A 12722-nucleotide genomic window follows, 5' to 3' on the forward strand; every position below is an offset into this window, starting at 1 on the left:
AAGGGGCGGGGGGATTGTGCAGGTGTGAAGGGGGGAGTTTGTGCAGTTGTGAAGGGGCGGGGGGAGTTGTGCAGGTGTGAAGGGGGGAGTTGTGCAGGTGTGAAGGGGCGGGGTTTTTGTGCAGGTGTGAAGGGGCGGGGGGGGTTTGTGCAGGTGTGAAGGGGCGGGGGGGAGTTGTGCAGGTGTGAAGGGGGCGGGGGGGATTGCGCAGGTGTGAAGGGGCGGGAGTGTTGTGCAGGTGTGAAGGGGCGGGGGGCTTTGTGCAGGTGTGAAGGGGCGGGGGGAGTTGTGCAGGTGTGAAGGGGCGGGGGGTTTGTGCAGGTGTGAAGGGGGCAGTTGTGCAGGTGTGAAGGGGTGGGGTGTTGGGCAGGTGTGAAGGGGCAGGGGAGTTGTGCCGGTGTGAAGGGGCGGGGGGATTGTGCAGGTGTGAAGGGGGGATTGTGCAGGTGTGAAGGGGTGAGGTGTTGTGCAGGTGTGAAGGGGGGGATTGAGCAGGTTTGAAGGGGCGGGGGTGTTTGTGCAGGTGTGAAGGGCGGGGGGTTTGTGCAGGTGTGAAGGGGCGGGGGGGATTGTGCAGGTGTGAAGGGGCGGAGGGATTGTGCAGGTGTGAAGGAGCGGGGGGGTTTGTGCAGGTGTGAAGGGGCGGGGTGTTTGTGCAGGTGTGAAGGGGCGGGGGGATTGTGCAGGTGTGAAGGGGGCGGGGGGAGTTGTGCACGTGTGAAGGGGGGAATTGTGCAGGTGTGAAGGGGCGGGGGGGGTTTGTGCAGGTGTGAAGGGGGGAGTTGTGCAGGTGTGAAGGGGCGGGGGTGTTGTGCAGGTGTGAGGGGGGGATTGAGCAGGTGTGAAGGGGCGGGGTGTTTGTGCAGGTGTGAAGGGGCGGGGGGTTTGTGCAGGTGTGAAGCGGCGGGGGGTTTGTGCAGGTGTGAAGGGCGGGGGGTAGTTGGCAGGTGGTGAAGGGGCGGGGGGGAGTTGTGCAGGTGTGAAGGGGCGGGGGGGAGTTGTGCAGGTGTGAAGGGGCGGGGGGGAGTTGAGCAGGTGTGAAGGGGGCGGGGGGATTGTGCAGGTGTGAAGTTCCGGGGTGGGAATTGTGCAGGTGTGAAGGGGGGAGTTTGTGCAGGTGTGAAGGGGGGCGAGGGGAGTTGTGCAGGCGTGAAGGGGCGGGGGATTTGTGCAGGTGTGAAGGGGGGGGTTTGTGCAGGTGTGAAGGGGCGGGGGGATTGTGCAGGTGTGAAGGGGCGGGGGGTTTGTGCAGGTGTGAAGGAGCGGGGGGTTTGTGCAGGTGTGAAGGGGCGGGGGGGTTTGTGCAGGTGTGAAGGGGCGGGGGGGATTTGTGCAGGTGTGAAGGGGGGAGTTGTGTAGGTGTGAAGGAGCGGGGGGTTTGTGCAGGTGTGAAGGGGCGGGGGGGATTGTGCAGGTGTGAAGGGGCGGGGGGATTGTGCAGGTGTGAAGGGGCGGGGGGGGATTGTGCAGGTGTGAAGGGGCGGGGGGTTTGTGCAGGTGTGAAGGGGCGGGGGGGGATTGTGCAGGTGTGAAGGGGCGGGGGGATTGTGCAGGTGTGAAGCGGCGGGTGGAGTTGTGCAGGTGTGAATGGGGGGTTTGTGCAGGTGTGAAGCGGCGGGTGGAGTTGTGCAGGTGTGAAGGGGCGGGGGGGGATTGTGCAGGTTTGAAGGGGCGGGGGGGGGGATTGTGCAGGTGTGAAGGGGCGGGTGGAGTTGTGCAGGTGTGAAGGGGCGGGGGGAGTTGTGTAGGTGTGAAGAGGCCGGAGGAGTTGTGCAGGTGTGAAGGGGCGGGAGGAGTTGTGCAGGTGTGAAGGGGGGAGTTGTGCAGGTGTGAAGGGGTGGGGGGAGGTTTTGCAGGTGTGAAGGGGCGGGGGGGAGTTGTGCAGGTGTGAAGGGGCGGGGGGATTGTGCAGGTGTGAAGGGGGGAGTTTGTGCAGGTGTGAAGGGGCGGGGGGAGTTGTGCAGGTGTGAAGGGGGGAGTTGTGCAGGTGTGAAGGGGCGGGGGTTTTGTGCAGGTGTGAAGGGGCGGGGGGGTTTGTGCAGGTGTGAAGGAGCGGGGGGTTTGTGCAGGTGTGAAGGGGCGGGGGGGAGTTGTGCAGGTGTGAAGGGGGCGGGGGGGATTGCGCAGGTGTGAAGGGGCGGGAGTGTTGTGCAGGTGTGAAGGGGCGGGGGGCTTTGTGCAGGTGTGAAGGGGCGGGGGGAGTTGTGCAGGTGTGAAGGGGCGGGGGGTTTGTGCAGGTGTGAAGGGGGGAGTTGTGCAGGTGTGAAGGGGGTGGGGTGTTGGGCAGGTGTGAAGGGGCAGGGGAGTTGTGCCGGTGTGAAGGGGCGGGGGGATTGTGCAGGTGTGAAGGGGGGATTGTGCAGGTGTGAAGGGGTGGGGTGTTGTGCAGGTGTGAAGGGGGGGGATTGAGCAGGTGTGAAGGGGCGGGGGGTGTTTGTGCAGGTGTGAAGGGGCGGGGGGTTTGTGCAGGTGTGAAGGGGGGAGTTGTGCAGGTGTGAAGGGGCGGGGGGTTTGTGCAGGTGTGAAGGGGCGGGGGGTTTGTGCAGGTGTGAAGGGGGGGTTTGTGCAGGTGTGAAGGGGCGGGGATTGAGCAGGTGTGAAGGGGCGGGGTGTTTGTGCAGGTGTGAAGGGGCGGGGGGGGTTTGTGCAGGTGTGAAGGGGGGAGTTGTGCAGGTGTGAAGGGGCGGGGGTGTTGTGCAGGTGTGAGGGGGGATTGAGCAGGTGTGAAGGGGCGGGGTGTTTGTGCAGGTGTGAAGGGGCGGGGGGGTTTGTGCAGGTGTGAAGCGGCGGGGGGTTTGTGCAGGTGTGAAGGGGCGGGGGGGTAGTTGTGCAGGTGTGAAGTTCCGGGGTGGGAATTGTGCAGGTGTGAAGGGGGGAGTTTGTGCAGGTGTGAAGGGGCGAGGGGAGTTGTGCAGGCGTGAAGGGGCGGGGGGATTGAGCAGGTGTGAAGGGGCGGGGGGGAGTTGTGCAGGTGTGAAGGGGCGGGGGGTTTGTGCAGGTGTGAAGGGGGGGGTTTGTGCAGGTGTGAAGGAGCGGGGGGTTTGTGCAGGTGTGAAGGGGCGGGGGGATTGTGCAGGTGTGAAGGGGCGGGGGGGGAGTTGTGCAGGTGTGAAGGGGCGGTGGGAGTTGTGTAGGTGTGAAGGGGCGGGGGGGTTTGTGCAGGTGTGAAGGGGCAGGGGGAGTTGTGCAGGTGTGAAGAGGCGGGTGGATTGTGCAGGTGTGAAGGGGCGGGGGGGAGTTGTGCAGGTGTGAAGGGGCGGGGGGAGTTGTGCAGGTGTGAAGGATCGGGGGGCTTTGTGCAGGTGTGAAGGGGCGGGGGGATTGTGCAGGTGTGAAGGGGGGGGATTGTGCAGGTGTGAAGGGGCGGGGGGATTGTGCAGGTGTGAAGGGGCGGCGGGAGTTGAACAGGTGTGAAGGGAGGAGTTGTGCAGGTGTGAAGGGGGCGGGGGGAGTTGTGCAGGTGTGAAGGATCGGGGGGCTTTGTGCAGGTGTGAAGGGGGGGTTTGTGCAGGTGTGAAGGGGCGGGGGGATTGTGCAGGTGTGAAGGGGGGGTTTGTGCAGGTGTGAAGGGGCCGGGGGGATTGTGCAGGTGTGAAGGGAGGAGTTGTGCAGGTGTGAAGGGGTGGGGTGTTGGGCAGGTGTGAAGGGGCAGGGGAGTTGTGCAGGTGTGAAGGGGCGGGGGGATTGTGCAGGTGTGAAGGGGCAGGGGAGTTTGTGCATTTGTGAAGGGGCGGGGGTAGTTGTGCAGGTGTGAAGGGGCGGGGGGTTTGTGCAGGTGTGAAGGGGGGGTTTGTGCAGGTGTGAAGGGGGGAGTTTGTGCAGGTGTGAAGGGGCGGGAGGTTTGTGCAGGTGTGAAGGGGGGAGTTTGTGCAGGTGTGAAGGGGCGGGAGGTTTGTGCAGGTGTGAAGGGGGGAGTTTGTGCAGGTGTGAAGGGGCGGGAGGTTTGTGCAGGTGTGAAGGGGCGGGGGATTGTGCAGGTGTGAAGGGGCGAGGGGAGTTGTGCAGGCGTGAAGGGGCGGGGGGTTTGTGCAGGTGTGAAGGGGGGGGTTTGTGCAGGTGTGAAGGAGCGGGGGGTTTGTGCAGGTGTGAAGGGGCGGGGGGGAGTTGTGCAGGCGTGAAGGGGCGGGGGGTTTGTGCAGGTGTGAAGGGGGGGGTTTGTGCAGGTGTGAAGGAGCGGGGGGTTTGTGCAGGTGTGAAGGCGCGGGGGGGAGTTGTGCAGGTGTGAAGGGGCAGGGGGGATTGTGCAGTTGTGAAGGGGCGGGGCGGAGTTGTGCAGGTGTGAAGGGGCGGGGGGAGTTGTGCAGGTGTGAAGGGGCGGGGGGGTTGTGCAGGTGTGAAGGATCGGGGTGCTTTGTGCAGGTGTGAAGGGGCAGGGGGGAGTTGTGCAGGTGTGAAGGGGGCGGGGGGGGTTGTGCAGGTGTGAAGGATCGGGGTGCTTTGTGCAGGTGTGAAGGGGCAGGGGAGTTTGTGCAGGTGTGAAGGGGCAGGGGGTATGTGCAGGTGTGAAGGGGCAGGGGGAGTTGAACAGGTGTGAAGGGGCGGGGGGGATTGTGCAGGTGTGAAGGGGCAGGGGAGTTTGTGCAGGGTGTGAAGGGGCGGTGGTGGTTGTGCAGGTGTGAAGGGGGCGGGGGGTTTGTGCAGGTGTGAAGGGGCGGGGGGGAGTTGTGCAGGTGTGAAGGGGCGGGGGGTATGTGCAGGTGTGAAGGGGCAGGGGGAGTTGAACAGGTGTGAAGGGGCGGGGGATTGTGCAGGTGTGAAGGGGCGGGGGGTTTGTGCAGGTGTGAAGGGGGGGGTTTGTGCAGGTGTGAAGGGGGGAGTTTGTGCAGGTGTGAAGGGGCGGGAGGTTTGTGCAGGTGTGAAGGGGGGGAGTTTGTGCAGGTGTGAAGGGGCGGGAGGATTGTGCAGGTGTGAAGGGGGAGCTTGTGCAGGTGTGAAGGGGCGGGAGGTTTGTGCAGGTGTGAAGGGGGAGTTTGTGCAGGTGTGAAGGGGCGGGAGGTTTGTGCAGGTGTGCAGGGGGGAGTTGTGCACGTGTGAAGGGGGGTAGTTGTGCAGGTGTGAAGGGGGTGAGTTGTGCAGGTGTGAAGGGGCGGGGGGAGTTGCGCAGATGTCAAAGGGCAGGGGGAGTTGTGCAGGTGGTGAAGGGGCGGGGGTGTTTGTAGGTGTGAAGGGGCAGGTGGAGTTTTGCAGGTGTGAAGAGGTGGGGGACTTGTGCAGGTGTGAAGGGGCGGGGGACTTGTGCAGGTGTGAAGGGGCGGGGGGATTGTGCAGGTGTGAAGTTGCGGGGGGGGGATTGTGCAGGTGTGAAGGGGGGGTTTTGTGCAGGTGTGAAGGGGCGGGGGAGTTGTGCAGGTGTGAAGGGGCAGGGGGGGATTGTGCAGGTGTGAAGGGGCGGGGGGTTTGTGCAGGTGTGAAGGGGGGAGTTGTGCAGGTGTGAAGGGGCGGGGGGGATTGTGCAGGTGTGAAGGGGGGGAGTTGTGCAGGTGTGAAGGAGTGGGGGGTTTGTGCAGTGTGAAGGGGCGGGGGGGTTTGTGTAGGTGTGAAGGGGCGGGGGAAGCTGTGCAGGTGTGAAGGGGCGGGGGGATTGTGCAGGTGTGAAGGGGCGGGGGGGTTGTGCAGGTGTGAAGGGGCGGGGGGGATTGTGCAGGTGTGAAGGAGCGGGGGGGTTTGTGCTGGTGTGAAGGGGTGGGGGATTTGTGCAGGTGTGAAGGGGCGGGGGGATTGTGCAGGTGTGAAGTCGCGGGGGGGGATTGTGCAGGTGTGAAGGGGGGAGTTTGTGCAGGTGTGAAGGGGTGGGGGATTTGTGCAGGTGTGAAGAGGCGGGGGGGTTAGTGCAGGTGTGAAGGGGCGGGGGGAGTTGTGCAGGTGTGAAGGGGCGGGGGGATTGAGCAGGTGTGAAGGGGCGGGGGTTTGAGCAGGTGTGAAGGGGCAGGGGGGTTTGTGCAGGTGTGAAGCGATGGGTTGTGCAGGTGTGAAGGGGGCGGGGGGAGTTTGTCCAGGTGTGAAGGGGCGGGGGGGAGTTTGTGCAGGTGTGAAGGGGCGGGGGGGATTGTGCAGGTGTGAAGGTGCGGGGGGATTGTGCAGGTGTGAAGGGGCAGGGGGTTTGTGCAGGTGTGAAGGTGCGGGGGGATTGAGCAGGTGTGAAGGGGCAGGGGAGTTGTGCAAGTGTGAAGGGGCAGGGGGTTTGTGCAGGTGTGAAGGTGCGGGGGGGGATTGTGCAGGTGTGAAGGGGCGGGGGGGAGTTGTGCAGGTGTGAAGGGGCGGGGGGATTGAGCAGGTGTGAAGGGGTGGGGGCTTTGTGCAGGTGTGAAGGGGCGACGGGATTGAGCAGGTGTGAAGGGGCAGGGGGTTTGTGCAGGTGTGAAGGGGCGGGGGTTTGTGCAGGTGTGAAGGGGGGGTTCGTGCAGGTGTGAAGGGGCGGGGGGTTTGTGCAGGAGTGAAGGGGGGGTTTGTGCAGGTGTGAAGGGGCGGGGGGATTGTGCTGGTGTGAAGGGGCGGGGGGAGTTGAACAGGTGTGAAGGGGTGGGGTGTTGGGCAGGTGTGAAGGGGCAGGGTAGTTTGTGCAGGTGTGAAGGGGGGGAGTTGTGCAGGTGTGAAGGGGCGGGGGGGTTTGTGCAGGTGTGAAGGGGCGAGGGGTTTGTGCAGGTGTGAAGGGGCGGGGGGGGTTAGTGCAGGTGTGAAGGGGCGGGGGGAGTTGTGCAGGTGTGAAGGGGCGGGGGGATTGAGCAGGTGTGAAGGGGCGGGGGGGTTTGTGCAGGTGTGAAGCGATGGGTTGTGCAGGTGTGAAGGGGCGGGGGGAGTTGTGCAGGTGTGAAGGGGCGGGGTGTTGGGCAGGTGTGAAGGGGTGGGGTGTTGGGCAGGTGTGAAGGGGCGGGGGGATTGTGCAGGTGTGAAGGGGCGGGGGGTTTGTGCAGGTGTGAAGGGGCGGGGGAGTTGAACAGGTGTGAAGGGGGGAGTTGTGCAGGTGTGAAGGGGTGGGGTGTTGGGCAGGTGTGAAGGGGCAGGGGAGTTTGTGCAGGTGTGAAGGGGCGGGGGGTTTGTGCAGGTGTGAAGGGGGGGAGTTGTGCAGGTGTGAAGGGGCGGGGGGTTTGTGCAGGTGTGAAGGGGCGGGGGGAGTTGAACAGGTGTGAAGGGGGAGTTGTGCAGGTGTGAAGGGGTGGGGTGTTGGGCAGGTGTGAAGGGGCAGGGGAGTTTGTGCAGGTGTGAAAGGGCGGGGGTAGTTGTGCAGGTGTGAAGGGGCGGGGGGTTTGTGCAGGTGTGAAGGGGGGGAGTTGTGCAGGTGTGAAGGGGCGGGGGGGTTTGTGCAGGTGTGAAGGGGCGGGGGGGTTTGTGCAGGTGTGAAGGGGTGGGGTTGTGCAGGTTTGAAGGGGCGGGGGGTTTGTGCAGGTTTGAAGGGGCGGGGGGGGATTGTGCAGGTGTGAAGGGGCGGGTGGAGTTGTGCAGGTGTGAAGGGGGCGGGGGGGGGAGTTGTGTTGGTGTGAAGAGGCCGGAGGAGTTGTGCAGTTGTGAAGGGGCGGGAGGAGTTGTGCAGGTGTGAAGGGGGGAGTTGTGCAGGTGTGAAGGGGTGGGGGGGAGGTTTTGCAGGTGTGAAGGGGCAGGTGGAGTTGTGCAGGTGTGAAGGGGCGGGGGGTTTGTGCAGGTGTGAAGGGGCGGGGGGAGTTTGTGCAGGTGTGAAGGGGGGAGTTGTGCAGGTGTGAAGGGGCGGGGGGGTTTGTGCAGGTGTGAGGGGAGGGGGACGTTTGTGCAGGTGTGAAGGGGCGGGGGGTTTGAGCAGGTGTGAAGGGGCAGGGGGTTTCGTGCTGGTGTGAAGGGGCGGGGGGTTTGAGCAGGTGTGAAGGGGCAGGGGGTTTGTGCAGGTGTGAAGGTGCGGGGGGATTGAGCAGGTGTGAAGGGGCAGTGGTTTCGTGCCGGTGTGAAGGGCAGGGGAAGTTGTGCAGGTGTGAAGGGGCGGGGGGTTTGTGCAGGTGTGAAGTTGCGGGGGGGAGTTTGTGCAGGTGTGAAGGGGCGGGGGGAGCTTGTGCAGGTGTGAAGGGGCAGGGGGATTGTGCAGGTGTGAAGGGGGGGAGTTGTGCAGGTGTGAAGGAGCGGGGGGGTTTGTGCTGGTGTGAAGGGGGGGAGTTGTGCAGTTGTGAAGGGGCGGGAGGAGTTGTGCAGGTGTGAAGGGGGGAGTTGTGCATGTGTGAAGGGGTGGGGGGGAGGTTTTGCAGGTGTGAAGGGGCGGTTGGAGTTGTGCAGGTGTGAAGGGGCGGGGGGAGTTTGTGCAGGTGTGAAGGGGCAGGGGAGTTTGTGCAGGTGTGAAGGGGCGGGGGGAATTTGTGCAGGTGTGAAGGGGGGGTTTGTGCAGGTGTGAAGGGGCGGGGGGTTTGTGCAGGTGTGAAGGGGGGGTTTGTGCAGGTGTGAAGGGGCGGGGGGTTTGTGCAGGTGTGAAGGGGGAGTTGTGCAGGTGTGACAGGGCGGGGGGATTGTGCAGGTGTGAAGGGGCGGGGGGAGTTGAACAGGTGTGAAGGGGGGAGTTGTGCAGGTGTGAAGGGGTGGGGTGTTGGGCAGGTGTGAAGGGGTGGGGGGAGTTTGTGCAGGTGTGAAGGGGCAGGGGAGTCTGTGCAGGTGTGAAGGGGGGAGTTGTGCAGGTGTGAAGGGGCGGGGGGAGTTGTGCAGATGTGAAGGGGCGGGGGGAGTTGTGCAGGTGTGAAGGGGTGGGGTGTTGTGCAGGTGTGAAGGGGTGGGGTGTTGGGCAGGTGTGAAGGGGTGGGGTGTTGTGCAGGTGTGAAGGAGCGGGGGGGATTGTGCAGGTGTGAAGGGGTGGGGTGTTGGGCAGGTGTGAAGGGTGGTGTTGTGCAGGTGTGAAGGGGCGGGGGGATTGTGCAGGTGTGAAGGGGCAGGGGGATTGTGCAGGTGTGAAGTTGCGGGGGGAGTTTATGTAGGTGTGAAGGGGCGGGGGGTTTGTGCAGGTGTGAAGGGGCGGGGGGGATTGTGCAGGCGTGAAGGGGGGGAGTTGTGCAGGTGTGAAGGAGCAGGGGGGTTTGTGCAGGTGTGAAGGTGCGGGGGGGTTTGTGCAGGTGTGAAGGGGCGGGGGGGGATTGTGCAGATGTGAAGGGGCGGGGGAAGCTGTGCAGGTGTGAAGGGGCGGGGGAAGCTGTGCAGGTGTGAAGGGGCGGGGGGATTGTGCAGGTGTGAAGGGGCGGGGGGATTGTGCAGGTGTGAAGGGGGGAGTTTGTGCAGGTGTGAAGGGGCAGGGGGGGATTGTGCAGGTGTGAAGGGGCGGGGGGTTTGTGCAGGTTGTGAAGGGGGGAGTTGTGCAGGTGTGAAGGGGCGGGGGGGATTGTGCAGGTGTGAAGGGGGGGAGTTGTGCAGGTGTGAAGGAGTGGGGGGTTTGTGCAGGTGTGAAGGGGCGGGGGGGGTTTGTGTAGGTGTGAAGGGGCGGGGGAAGCTGTGCAGGTGTGAAGGGGCGGGGGATTGTGCAGGTGTGAAGGGGCGGGGGGATTGTGCAGGTGTGAAGGAGCGGGGGGTTTGTGCTGGTGTGAAGGGGTGGGGGATTTGTGCAGGTGTGAAGGGGCGGGGGGATTGTGCAGGTGTGAAGTCGCGGGGGGGGATTGTGCAGGTGTGAAGGGGGGAGTTTGTGCAGGTGTGAAGGGGTGGGGGATTTGTGCAGGTGTGAAGAGGCGGGGGGGGTTAGTGCAGGTGTGAAGGGGCGGGGGGAGTTGTGCAGGTGTGAAGGGGCGGGGGGGATTGAGCAGGTGTGAAGGGGCGGGGGTTTGAGCAGGTGTGAAGGGGCGGGGGGGTTTGTGCAGGTGTGAAGCGATGGGTTGTGCAGGTGTGAAGGGGCGGGGGGAGTTTGTCCAGGTGTGAAGGGGCGGGGGGAGTTTGTGCAGGTGTGAAGGGGCGGGGGGGATTGTGCAGGTGTGAAGGTGCGGGGGGATTGTGCAGGTGTGAAGGGGCGGGGGGCTTGTGCAGGTGTGAAGGGGCGACGGGTTTGTGCAGGTGTGAAAGGGCGGGGGGTTTGTGCAGGTGTGAAGGGGGGGTTCGTGCAGGTGTGAAGGGGCGGGGGGTTTGTGCAGGAGTGAAGGGGGGGTTTGTGCAGGTGTGAAGGGGCGGGGGATTGTGCAGGTGTGAAGGGGCGGGGGAGTTGAACAGGTGTGAAGGGGTGGGGTGTTGGGCAGGTGTGAAGGGGCAGGGTAGTTTGTGCAGGTGTGAAGGGGGGGAGTTGTGCAGGTGTGAAGGGGCGGGGGGGGTTTGTGCAGGTTGTGAAGGGGCGAGGGGTTTGTGCAGGTGTGAAGGGGCGGGGGGGTTAGTGCAGGTGTGAAGGGGCGGGGGGAGTTGTGCAGGTGTGAAGGGGCGGGGGGGATTGAGCAGGTGTGAAGGGGCGGGGGGGTTTGTGCAGGTGTGAAGCGATGGGTTGTGCAGGTGTGAAGGGCGGGGGGAGTTGTGCAGGTGTGAAGGGGCGGGGTGTTGGGCAGGTGTGAAGGGGTGGGGTGTTGGGCAGGTGTGAAGGGGCGGGGGGATTGTGCAGGTGTGAAGGGGCGGGGGGTTTGTGCAGGTGTGAAGGGGCGGGGGAGTTGAACAGGTGTGAAGGGGGGAGTTGTGCAGGTGTGAAGGGGTGGGGTGTTGGGCAGGTGTGAAGGGGCAGGGGAGTTTGTGCAGGTGTGAAGGGGCGGGGGGTTTGTGCAGGTGTGAAGGGGGGGAGTTGTGCAGGTGTGAAGGGGCGGGGGGTTTGTGCAGGTGTGAAGGGGCGGGGGGGTTTTTTGCAGGTGTGAAGGGGGGAGTTGTGCAGGTTTGAAGGGGCGGGGGGTTTGTGCAGGTTTGAAGGGGCGGGGGGGGGATTGTGCAGTGTGAAGGGGCGGGTGGAGTTGTGCAGGTGTGAAGGGGCTGGGGGAGTTGTGTAGGTGTGAAGAGGCCGGAGGAGTTGTGCAGTTGTGAAGGGGCGGGAGGAGTTGTGCACGTGTGAAGGGGGGAGTTGTGCAGGTGTGAAGGGGTGGGGGGAGGTTTTGCAGGTGTGAAGGGGCGGGTGGAGTTGTGCAGGTGTGAAGGGGCGGGGGGTTTGTGCAGGTGTGAAGGGGCGGGGGGAGTTTGTGCAAGTGTGAAGGGGCAGGGGAGTTTGTGCAGGTGTGAAGGGGGGAGTTGTGCAGGTGTGAAGGGGCGGGGGGGTTTGTGCAGGTGTGAGGGGCGGGGGGCGTTTGTGCAGGTGTGAACGGGCGGGGGGTTTGAGCAGGTGTGAAGGGGCAGTGGGGTTTCGTGCTGGTGTGAAGGGGCGGGGGGTTTGAGCAGGTGTGAAGGGGCAGGGGGTTTGTGCAGGTGTGAAGGTGCGGGGGGATTGAGCAGGTGTGAAGGGGCAGTGGTTTCGTGCCGGTGTGAAGGGGCAGGGGGAGTTGTGCAGGTGTGAAGGGGCGGGGGGTTTGTGCAGGTGTGAAGTTGCGGGGGGGAGTTTGTGCAGGTGTGAAGGGGCGGGAGGAGCTTGTGCAGGTGTGAAGGGGCAGGGGGATTGTGCAGGTGTGAAGGGGGGCAGTTGTGCAGGTGTGAAGGGGCGGGGGGTTTGTGCAGGTGTGAAGGGGCGGGGGAGTTTGTGCAGGTGTGAAGGGGCAGGGGAGTTTGTGCAGGTGTGAAGGTGCGGGGGGATTGAGCAGGTGTGAAGGGGCAGGGGGAGTTGTGCAAGTGTGAAGGGGCAGGGGGTTTGTGCAGGTGTGAAGGTGCGGGGGGATTGTGCAGGTGTGAAGGGGCGGGGGGACTTGTGCAGGTGTGAAGGGGCGGGGGGATTGAGCAGGTGTGAAGGGGCGGGGGGGTTTGTGCAGGTGTGAAGCGATGGGTTGTGCAGGTGTGAAGGGGCGGGGGGAGTTGTGCAGGTGTGAAGGAGCGGGGTGTTGGGCAGGTGTGAAGGGGTGGGGTGTTGGGCAGGTGTGAAGGGGCGGGGGGATTGTGCAGGTGTGAAGGGGCGGGGGGTTTGTGCAGGTGTGAAGGGGCGGGGGAGTTGAACAGGTGTGAAGGGGGGAGTTGTGCAGGTGTGAAGGGGTGGGGTGTTGGGCAGGTGTGAAGGGGCAGGGGAGTTTGTGCAGGTGTGAAAGGGCGGGGGTAGTTGTGCAGGTGTGAAGGGGCGGGGGGTTTGTGCAGGTGTGAAGTGGGGGAGTTGTGCAGGTGTGAAGGGGTGGGGGGGTTTGTGCAGGTGTGAAGGGGCGGGGGGGTTTGTGCAGGTGTGAAGGGGGGAGTTGTGCAGGTTTGAAGGGGCAGGGGGGTTTGTGCAGGTTTGAAGGGGCGGGGGGGGGATTGTGCAGGTGTGAAGCGGCGGGTGGAGTTGTGCAGGTGTGAAGGGGCGGGGGGAGTTGTGTAGGTGTGAAGAGGCCGGAGGAGTTGTGCAGTTGTGAAGGGGCGGGAGGAGTTGTGCAGGTGTGAAGGGGGGAGTTGTGCAGGTGTGAAGGGGTGGGGGGAGGTTTTGCAGGTGTGAAGGGGCGGGTGGAGTTGTGCAGGTGTGAAGGGGCGGGGGGTTTGTGCAGGTGTGAAGGGGCGGGGGGAGTTTGTGCAGGTGTGAAGGGGCAGGGGAGTTTGTGCAGGTGTGAAGGGGAGGGGGTTTGTGCAGGTGTGAAGGGGGGAGTTGTGCAGGTGTGAAGGGGCGGGGGGTTTGTGCAGGTGTGAAGGGGCGGGGGGGAGTTTGTGCAGGTGTGAAGGGGCAGGGGAGTTTGTGCAGGTGTGAAGGGGGGAGTTGTGCAGGTGTGAAGGGGCGGGGGGAATTTGTGCAGGTG

Source organism: Carcharodon carcharias, chromosome 31 (genome assembly GCF_017639515.1).
Source record: "Carcharodon carcharias isolate sCarCar2 chromosome 31, sCarCar2.pri, whole genome shotgun sequence".
NCBI classification, from domain to species: Eukaryota; Metazoa; Chordata; class Chondrichthyes; order Lamniformes; family Lamnidae; genus Carcharodon; species Carcharodon carcharias.